Here is a 12173-nt window from a genome sequence, read left to right as displayed (position 1 = left end):
TTTACAAAAAATATAAATATGGATGTTGCAAAAATATTCGACCCCTTTAATGTAAAGTTTAAATAAAAGCGTCATTAAGTTTATTATTTTAGTCTGACCTTGTATTTATTTCCTATAAATAATATTTATGACTCTACTGAATCTAAAATCAGTTCAAATTGAACTTTAATGCCATATTGAATGATTGAATAATTGTTTCAAGTAAAAAAAAATTCTTTTCCAACGTCAACAAATCTGCAACTATGACAAAGAACAAAGAGTACTCTGAAGACATTAAAAAGAAAGTAATTCATGCCTACCAGTCTGGAGAAGGTTATAAAAAAAATTTCCAAACGTTTTTCTATACCACGGTCGACTATTATGTCCATTATCAAAAAAATGGAAAGTAAAAGGGATTGTATCAAGTCTTCCAAGTTCAGGTCGTCAAAGAAAAATTACGATACGTGGGGCTAGGAAAATTGTTCGACAAGATTCAATGGACTCTAAATCTAACCTAAAGGACGGTTTGAAGAATGCTGGCTCAGATGTACACTTGTCAACTATTCGTAGGGCATTAAATCGTGCCAGATTGCATGGACGTATTGCCAGAAGAAAGCCCTTACTTTCCAAAGCTCATCAAAAGGCTCGATTAAATTTGGCAAAAAAAGTTCCGAGAAATGCCTATTGATTACTGGAATAATATAATTTGGTCAGATGAAACGAAAGTGGAACTATTTGAACGCAACCAGCAACGCTATATTTGGCGAAAAGAAAATACTGCTTATAATGTGAAGAATGCCGTTCCAACCGTTAAGCATGGAGGTGGATCAATCATGGTGTGGGGCTGTTTAAGTATAAATGAAACTGGAAGATTAACCATAATCGATGGAAGAATGGGTTCAGTAAAATATCAGTCCATACTTAAAGAAAATCTTGTTCCGTCTGCGAACCAGTTGGGGAATGGAAGGGGGTATACCTTTCAACAGGACAACGATCCTAAACACACTTCAAAGAGCACTAAGGCATGGTTAAAGAATAATAAGGTAAAAGTTCTTGAATGGCCTTTCCAGTCTCCAGACCTAAATCCGATTATGCACTTATGGCATGATTTAAAAGTTGCGGCACATAAACGAAAATCATCTAATTTGATTGAATTAAAACAGTACTGTCAAGAACAGTGGCTTAAAATTCCAGTGGAAAAATGTAGAAGTCTCGTTAGATGTTATAGGAAACGTTTACTTGCAGTAATCAAGGTCAAAGGAGCTTCAACCAAGCATTAATGAAAAGGGGTCGAATACTTTTGCAACATCCATATTTTTATTTTTGTAAATAAATTTATTTATATTATCAAGCACTAATTACTTTTTATTATTTTTTGCTAAAAACTATACAATTTATTCGAATTTAGTAGTTAAAGAAGGTTTTAAAGATAGTTTTAAAGAAGTATCCATTCAAAGAAATAAGACAAGTTTGGTAGGGGTCGAATACTTTTGCGCCCAACTGTGTATGTATATATATATATATATATATATATAAAATTTTAGTCATTCAATGAATTTAAATCCATTAAATGACTAAAATTTTATTCTCTTTCTCTATATTGCATATCGGTCAATTCTTATTTAGGTGGGGTAATACTCATAGAATATTACTGCCAGTAATATCTTGTAAATCTTATAATCACAGGTTTCCATCCCAGCTGATTGCTGGATAATTTTATTCTGAGTAGTGTATGTGTATATATATATATATATATATATATAAAGTGTTGGGACGATTACTCGCTATCGAAAACGGCGGAACTTTTTAGGGGATCGGAATCGGAAAAATGTGTGGCTATTTTCCGATGCAAAAAACGATCATTTAAACCGACGTTTTTATTTGATATTCATCAAGAAATATATACTACCGCTGATAGTAATACTAAAATAGTTAATATCTTCTGATTTTACTTCATAGTAAATCTAAAATCGATAGTTCATTCCTTATAAGTGTATCATTACGTTTAAGAAAATATCTACACATTTAACACTGATTTTTACGGCAATCGTGAAAAATAACAACTCTATAGTTAAATATGTAGAGATTTAGAAAGAATCGGAATCGGTAATTGTACCGGACTCTGGAATTTAATACAGAATCGGTAATTGTACCGGAATTGGAAAAAATATTGGAATCGTCCCATCCCTAATATATATATATATATATATATATATATATATATATATATATATGTGTTTGTGTGTGTAAATTCCTCCGGTCAATCTCAATAGACAACCCTGTAAAGGTTGCCATGTGCATAATTGTGAGCAAGGGCTGCGTAATCTACAACCGCACATCTACTTATATTACTTGGGTCCAGTGGCAAAGAGAGACCCAAGCACTATTTTAGTATTGACTGAACTTTGTTTACTTCGGTTATCTCAACAGAAACCGGTGTGTAAAATGGTTATGCCGTTTCGGTCCACACACACACACACACACACACACACATATATATACATTTTTATGGGTACATAATTGTATAACACTTTTGAATAAAACCGAACGTAGTGCCATTATTAATTGGTGAAGGATATTTTTTTTTATTATTTTTCCCCATAGTTTAACATAAATAATTAAAAAAGAAACTTTCAAAATGAAAACCAAAATACACTTTTAAGGTATATTTCTCCTAAGCTCTTATTGTATATTTAACAAACATAAATTAGAAGAACAGAGTAAATAATAATTGCGGCAGGAAAAAAAAAACTCTATGGAGACGTCTCTCAGCCAACCCTTTTCAAGATTAACGCCGGCAACGGGGGGGATAAACATCGTTTATAAACGTGGTCAAAAGACCGTAAATTAATAGCGAGGGTAAAAAAAAAGAAATTGTATAGGGAATAGGAGATAAAAATGAAACAATCTGAGCGAATACCAATGAGTCCTAAATTATGGGTATACTCTATTTGCTTACGCAGAGATGGTTGGCGAAAATTAATTGATACTGCCTCAAGAATATATATATATATATATATATATATATATATATATATATATATATGGCAAGTTATAAAATATATATGGCGATTAAGCTACAATGAATATTCCGCGTTTCATCCACTCCAGGACTCTTCAGGCTTATGAATCCGAGAATGGATGAAACGTTGAATATTCAGTGAAGCTTAATCACCATATATATTTTAGATCTTACAAACTAGCCCTACCTACGTATTGAGCACTTAAGAAAATACTTATAGTTTACGCATAAATTTATACTTTCGTATATTAATTTTATGTGAGTAAATGAAGTAGTTATACATACATACATATATATATATATATATATATATATATATATATATATATATATATATATACTTGACTTCCCGTAACACGTTAGGTCAGTGTATGTTCTGGAATAGTGCATATACAGATTTAATGAATAAAAGTGCAAGTTAATATACAGAATAACTGTATAAACGCGCAAATATTGAATGCACTTGCGTACGAAAAAAATCTAGCGATCAGTAAAAACAATTCGAAATTTCGCGCAATGTGAAAACTAACTTGATGATCAGTGATAATAATTCAGCACATATTGGGTAATTAAGGTCTTAATATCATTTCCCTTGGATCAAATTTAAAAAAAAATGTTCTATAAGAGGGGTATAATCTGTTGAAAAAATGTGAAAATTAAAAACGAAAATGACAGAAAAATACGAGGGAGTGCCAATAGAATAGGTCCATCCTAGATTTCTGTGTTATTTAACAGCCTAAAAAATATCAGGAAATACTATTTTACTGATTAAGTTATTTTTATCGATGAGACATTTTTCAAGCAAATCTTTAAAAAAAAAAAATACTAGGATTTTTTTAGTGTTTCTACGTATTTTTAAAATGTTTGGAACTTATGACCCCCACTCGGTTAACAAATTTGAAAAACATGATAATAAGTGCATGTCTCGTTTGCCGCTACATGGCTATGAACTGCGTGCTCATTTTACCGTAAATTTTTATAGGAAAGTGATGATTACTCTAAAATATTATTTTTTATTATTTTAAACAGTTCTTTCTATTGTACTAGCATTTCAGCCCGGCGTTGCCCGGGTGTTTGGAGGTGTATGCTGAGCAAAAAAAAAAAGTATTTTTTTTTAATTTGACCCCTATTATGACCCCTTAAAATTTATAGTTTCGGGCTCAAACGACTTTATTAAATTAGATCCAGGTTCAAGGAACCTATATCTAAAATGTCAAGTGTCTAGACCCAAAATTGTCGGATGAGTTTGGTAGAGTTCTTAAAGGTCAAATCGTTGAAATTTGACCCCTTAACAGACAAATTTCTGGCTGACACCCGTCACATCGATTTTCCCAAATCTCAGTACCTGGTATTTCAAATTTCGAGTCTATGGACTAAAATTGACAGAGTTATTGCGTAGGGAAATGTACACAGACAGACAGACAGACACGTTCACTTTTATAGATATATAGATTATATTTTAAGGTCGTTGAAACGTATTAACAAAAAAAGTATATTTTTATTTCTTTTAGGAGGTAAACTACGCTTCGTTATATCGTTAAAAATAGAAAATATTTCTTGATGTGTAAATAAGTCAATTATTATATTGTTTTCTTTTGTTAACATTAAAAAAAACTTTATTTGCTTTTGCGTAAAAACGATTCCAACTTGCAATAAAAAATGCAATCGTAGTGTTGCTTTTATTTGCATATCTAAACCATGTTTTGATGTTTGGCAAAGTGTTATATACTATTAGAAAGCACGTATTCAGTTTTACAAGATAATGTAATGTTTTTTTTGCTCATATAATTTTCTCTCGTTTTTTAGAACCGTCAAATGGATTGTCAAGTTGATAAAACAATCACATTTTCGACACCTCCTTCTTTTCGGCTTTTATCGAGGTCAAAATGCGAGTTAAGTGACCAAGGATATTTGTGCTGTATATGAAAAAAAAAAAAACGGTATAGCTTAAAGAACTGTTCGAGATTAGTTTATAAGATCCGAACAGAGTTATTATAACCTCAATGGCTTTCCCCGTTTCGAAAGACCAATCAAGATAGACGAAGAGTAACTCAGGGTTATTTTGAAGGTACGAGGCCATCAGACATGTAGAGAATTGGGTGAAAAGATGGAGCGTAATTTTGCGAAAATGTCACGCCAACTTCAGTCGATGGGATTCACACAAATTTATTTTGCTGTTAAAATTCTTTGATTGTCTTGGAAAACAGAAGAAACTTATGCAACAATCTAACAGAATTGTTTAAGACAAATGTACATAAATATTTACAAATAGTTTTGACGTAAACGTTTTTTTATGTCCAACGTAAGCTATGATAGACACGCATAGCGGGTCGATCATATATGTTGCTAAGATCGCTGGAAAACTGATACAATCCTCTACGTGTGCAAATGCCCAATATGTCCAAAGGTATAGTACTGTTAGCAGATGCAAGGGCTAGGGAAGTTACACAGAACCACTTTAATGCGTTAACAGAGCCCAAACCGGATTCGAAATCTAGCAGATGATATTCTCTCCCCTACTTTAGAACATCTTTCTCACAGAAGCGACAATATGAGTCTCTCTTTTCTGTCATTATTTTAATGATGTTTGCTCGACTGAGCTCTAATCCATGGTCTCTCATGTAAACAGATTCACAAAACACGCTAACTTAGATATCATCTCTGTCAACAATTTCTTCTACTCTCTAGTTCTGCCTATATTTAAAGAAAAATCAATGAACAAATTTTAATTCCTAAAAGTTCCTGCGTGTGGGACTATGTATCACGATGCAGATTCCAGCTGATTAAAACATGGTAACCGCACGATGTCATGAAAATACTTGAAGAATTCCGCTTTCTGCCATGGCAAAAAAAAAAAATAAATAAAAGTACATTCAATTTCGGGGAAAAAATAAGTTTTCTTTTCGACACGTTTTTAAGAAATATTTCGTTTAATCCTATCTATTGCGTATACATTTAACACGTGCGCGTTTTTTATTACCATCATATATTGTTAGGGAGGTTAAGCTTTAGTTTGATTTTTATGTCCGTCTTGACACGTCTTCGTTAGCAGATGTTTTTGGCGGGAAGAAGTAAAACAAAAACATGAAACGATGAGTCACCTTGCAGTTTCGCAATTGCACCTGATCTGACAGCACACGCTTCCCGTGAGCGAACATTCTCGTAACTCATTTTTTTGTCGATCTAATATTTTCTTATATTTATGTATATCCTCGCATTTCTTTGACAGGATTTGGCTGTCAGTCGGTCAACTCGAAAATAATATCTTATATTTCTCATTAGTTTGCATGCGGCTATCTATAGTAGAAATCTCACATGTCTGTTTAAATGTGTCTATGTATGTATGCGTGTGTGTGTACGTATGTAAGTATGGCTGCCTTAAACATTCCACAGACGCGACCGATTTTCACGAGATAGGTACCATTTTGAAGCTCGACTCGTCGGACAAATATAGAAAAATTGGCTAAAAATAACTTTAATTCCTTCGCCCTCAACTTGGCACTTTTTTACAGGGAGGGGTCACTTTTTTTTCGCTAATATTTTTGGAAGTCATCCTCTCTTTTCGATTGACTAGTCTTGATTTAAACATTCTCCACTTCTGGTTTGGTGATGGACGTCAGGTCCAAAGACGTCACGTGTTTTTTTTTTGTTTTTTTTTTTTGTTTTTTTCTTCACGTTTTATCTTCCTCTTTCGTGGTACGGGTTCGAGCCTGCCTGCCGAATACCACCCTTTTTTTTTTTTTTGATCAACACACATCTTAAAAAAAACGGGCAACGCCGGGCAACGCCGGGCAACGCCGGGCAACGCCGGGCAACGCCGGGAAACGCCGGGCTCGTATTTAATAACATGAATTCGTATGACTCTTAATTTTTTTGTGTGTTCGCAATGTGAATAATATGTACAAAAGTTACACCGTTAAACAAATAAATTTTCATACTGAAAAATTACACTTGTGCTGTATTTTTGCAGCATGATTTTTATATAAAATACTAGACTACCCGAGACCCGTTGGGTCAGTATGTTATATTAGCTATGAAATCCATGTATGAGCGTGACACCTCATACGTAAAGACAATAGTTTTTTTTTTTTACATAACAGAAACATTTCTATGAAAGTATATTAAAATGAAAACAGAATATAGATAGATTTCTATGAGTCGTTCTGTTTATTATAATGTATTATTTTGGAAAAAAAAATACAGTTACTGAATTATAAGTGGTTGGCCATACTTATAGGTAAATGTGCACTGAACAGATACCATAATACTAATTATAGTTAAATTCAAATTTGGATATATCTGTTCTTTTTTTTTTTTTTACATCGTTCATATCTGTATTACGTTTAAGTTATTTTAAACCCCACTCTTCCCATGTTAAATAATAATTTCGAGATAATAACGTTAATATTTCAGTCCCAGTTGTTCTTTTGTTTTTGTTTTTGTTGGGGGGGGTCGCGTTTAAATTATCCAAATAAACAATTGTTAATAATGTCTGCTTTTATCATTTTTTGACATAGTTCATTTCTGTATTACGTTTAAGTTATTTTAAACCCCACTCTTCCCAAGTTAATAACTAATTTCGAAATAATAACGTTAATACTTCAGTGCGCAGGCCATGCGCACGTGCGCAACCGGATGTCGTAAACCGGAAAGTAGGCTACATACATCGTTACAAGATCATTTGAGTTTTATAATTATATAGATTTATTCACAGAAAATCTACGTTCAAAAAGTAACTATTTGAATATTACGTTAAAGAATATTAATCGTATTATTTCGATTCATTGGACTACTTTTCTCATCTTGAGTATAATGTTCACAACGTTTCGGTTGATGTAACCTCCGACCTTCTTCATGTGTATCTTGTCGAACTTGAGAATGTTTCTGTCGAACTCGGGAATTTAGACGGAATTTCTAGCAGAACACTTTATTTACTTCCTTTTTTCGGTCGCCCACGCTGAGGATTGGACCTCAATGTGTGGGCGACTGAAAAATACAATTGCGAGTTAGTTAGCCCCTCTCTCCAATCATGGCTGACGGACCAAGACCATGCTACCTCCGTGTGTTATATATTCGTTATCATCTAGGTTATCCTTGAGGGGTACCAAATTGAGCTTTCGTTACATTTGAATATGTTATATAGAGTTCTTCATTTAGGGGCACATTTTACGTTTTCTATATAACATAAGAAAGATTCCGTGTGATTGTCTCTAATATAAATGGTTGTGTGTTTGATTATCATAAAGGGAATCGTGTGTGTGACATGTAATTTCTGAACCTACCTCTGCTTCTTCAAAACGAACAATCTGGAAATTTCTCATCCTGGAGGGAGACTTGATACCTGTTTGACGAAGATTTATCACTCCAAGACGATGACATAGTTTTATAGTTTTTTTTATTTCACTTTCCCCAGAGGTTCTGCAGAAGTGGAAGTGAAATCGCTTGTGTGGGCCCTTCTTCACACACGTCAGCGTTAGTCTCCCCCCTCCCCAGTTAAGAGGGGGAGACCACGGAAAAATGTCCGTCTTCTTCAAAGCTCAAATCAAATCTCCCAGATCTAGCCAACCACGTCACACATACGTAATTTGGTCAGCTGACCTTTGGTTCTGGTAAACGTGTCTACCTCCACGTTTACTCACCTCTCTCTCTCCCTCTCCCTCTCTCTCTCCCTCTCTCCTTCTCTATTCTCTTATAGAGACACAGAGAGAGAAAATAGAAAGAGTAAGAAAGCCAGAGAGGGGGGAGAGATGCTCGTTAACACGTGAAGTAAATAAAGAGCTCCGCTCGAAATCTCGTTCAAAGTTCCGAGTTTGATAGAAACATTGCCGAGTTCGACAAGATGATGGTAGGAAAGTATATCGACCGAAACGTTGTGAAAATCACACTCAAGATGAGAACAGTAATCGGATGAATCTATATAATACGATTTGTTTATCCACATCTAAAAAAATTAGAATCGTCAAGATAATTAATATTAGCTCCATTTTATTAATATTTGTAGTTCAATTAAGAAATGTCATTTAAAGTTGACTGACTTATTTTTTTTTTTTTTTTTAAGATTCAAGTTAAATTTAATTAGCCGAGAGTAAAAATATTTATTCAAGCTTTGGGAGTTATTCCTATTTAATCTATTAGAGTTATTTCGCGTTTATCTTTCACGTATGAAGCTGGATGTCTAAATCTATAAATTTTACAACTGGTCTACTTTTTGGAAAATCGTGAGAACTTAGGATACTCGGTGTATCTGAAATAGTCCTCGTTAAGAAACTCGTTTTTTTCTTTATCGTTGAGCACTTTACAGTTGAAATAGACTCCGTGGCTTAGTGGGGGATTCCCTTTTCTCTACCCTGCAACCTCTCTCCCACGGAAGAGACGCTGCGAGCCTATCTTTGTTTTATCGTTATTTCCATGGCAGGTGCTCGTCTGAACTCCAATTTCTGGTCACCCCTCGCCAATCATTAACGAAAAACACCCGTCTAGCTGAATCCACTGTGAAAAATTTCCCCCACACTTTATCTGTGCCTAAATAAAAACGTGGATTCCATGAACAAAGCTTCTTTCTTAGAACTGCACGCCTGTGGAACTCTGTTCCGTCTGCCTGCTTCCAACTGGACTACAACTTGGATGTCTTCAAGTCCAACGTTAAGTTTCCTGGTGAACCGCCCCCTTAAGTAAAGACTTCATCAAATCTCCACACTAACGTAATGTACTTGCAATAACCCTTATCCCTGAGTAGTGTAGGATTAAGTGGCAGTTTTAATCAATTAGAACTGCTTTAAAGCTGCCCTGCTCACTAATTGTTCGACTAAATTTCAAACAATTATTACAGTTTATAGATCACCCAGCTATATTGTGAAATGATTTTAAAAAATGTCAAGTTTCGTTTAGTAAAACAATACTTATGATAGATGTTCTTTTTTTCAAAATCGTAAAAATATGTAAGGGGGTGAGCGACGTTTTATGCCTGATTTCCATAGCAACATCGTTGCTTCAGCGATTACTGTTGCTACTAATTTGAAAAGAGAAGTAACCCGTGAAACAGACAGAATGTAAGCATTAAAGATAGATACTTGGGGGAAATTTTATTGAAAGCAGACAAGTTCCGTACATTGTTATTAAGATTTGTTTTATAAATTCCATTTATAACATTATATAATAAATTCTTAATGCTACAATATTTTAAGTTATGAGTTTATTATATTTTTTACTAAATTTTTTTGTCCTTTTCTTTTCCAGTTTCAACAACTAGTCCTTTACTATCCCATGTTAAAGCTTAACCATATTACTTGTCATGCTCCCATTTTTCTATAATCTGTAAAAACTTTATAACTGTAATTTTATATTATTATCCTAATTTTTGTGGTTGGTTGGTTGTTTTTTTGTTTTACGGCATATCAACCCTTTTCAAGTTATTTAATGCCGTATCCAAAGATTTTGAGGATTTTTTTTTATAGAATATATTTGTTGTTTTCAAGTCGGTTTCTATTTAACCCATTGTTGGAACCCTAATAGGTATTACCAATCTGGGTCAGAGTGGACCTGGGAGCAATGACAATTAAAGGGTGGCTCCACACTCCCCAAAGTCCGCAATTTTCAGCGTAGTAAATAATGAAAATGCGACACTATAATCGGGTGCACTTTATCAGCGTCTTAAGACAATGTTTCTGTGTGGTGATCAGTTGAAAAGACTGTGTTTAAAAAAATAACAAAAATTCTAATGGTCAGATTCTCATGATATTTTCGATACTTATTTATTTTTGAATAAGCTCATTTATTAAATGTTTATTTCAAGATATATTTTTTTTTCTTAGGTGTTCACCCTCTCCCCTACACGCACACACATATTTCGTGTTAGGAAAACTAGGTTGATAAAAATTCTAACATCTTTTAAAACTGAAACGTTTTAATAATTTAAAAATATTTATATATATATATATATGTGTGTGTATATGTGTGTATATTTATATGTTTGTGTATATATGTATGTGTGTATATATGTATGTGTGTATATATGTATGTGTGTATATATGTATGTGTGTATATATGTATGTGTGTATATATGTATGTGTGTATATATGTGTATATATATGTGTATATATGTATATGTGTATGTGTACATATATATGTATGTGTGTATGTGTATATGTGTGTATATATGTCATGTGTGTGTATGTATGCATATATGTATATATATGCATTATGTATATATGTATGCGTATATATATTATGTATATATGTATGTGTACATATATATTATGTATATATGTATGTGTACATATATATTATGTATATATGTATGTGTACATATATATTATGTATATATGTATGTGTACATATATATTATGTATATATGTATGTGTATATATATGATGTATATATGTATGTGTATATATATGATGTATATATGTATGTGTACATATATATTATGTATATATGCATGTGTATATATGTATGTGTATATATTTATATATATATGTATGTGTATATATTTATATATATATGTATGTGTATATATTTATATATATATGTATGTGTATTTATATGCATGTCTATATATTTATATATATATATGTATGTGTATTTATATGCATGTCTATATATTTATATATATATATGTATGTGTATTTATATGCATGTATATATATTTATATATGTATGTGTATATGTATATGTATATATATATATATATATCTTTATATATATGAGTATATATATCACATAATAAATTTACCTTGAAATTGTACATAAAAATGTACATAAATCAATATTATTATGTTATAAAAAAATCCATGTTTTTTTTCTCGATGAGGAATGATAACATTATTTGAAATACAGCAGAAAAAAAGCAGAATTCTAGTATATAATTAATTTTAAGAAGATTTAAATGGTATTTAATGACAATATTCCGCGATATGAAATGATAAACACAGTTTTCATTAAGTTTGTATAAAATAATTACAACACGACTATTGGGAATGCTAAATTATGAAATCCAGCATTAAACGAAAAAAATCACCTTCGATTTGATGTTTTAATTGTAGCAGGGGCCAATTTTATTCAGCGGTGCTTTTTTTTCACAAAAAATACGCAGAAGCCTCTAATTAAAATACCCGTTAGTTACACAAACGTTGTAAACAGAGCAAGTTAAAATCAATTTTATTCGATTACATCT

The 12173-nt window shown here is 32.4% G+C and overlaps 1 protein-coding gene across 1 annotated transcript in view; it reads left to right on the top strand.

The window, feature by feature from the left end:
* The window catches only part of LOC145266525 (carbonic anhydrase-related protein 10-like), an 892910-nt gene that overhangs the window by 452339 nt on the left and 428398 nt on the right, over positions 1 to 12173 (top strand). The window lies entirely within an intron of this gene.

This window comes from Euprymna scolopes, chromosome 41 (assembly GCF_053919585.1).
Source record: "Euprymna scolopes isolate OS-2025 chromosome 41, ASM5391958v1, whole genome shotgun sequence".
Lineage (NCBI taxonomy): Eukaryota > Metazoa > Mollusca > Cephalopoda > Sepiida > Sepiolidae > Euprymna > Euprymna scolopes.
This window is presented reverse-complemented; position numbering and strand designations above follow the sequence as displayed.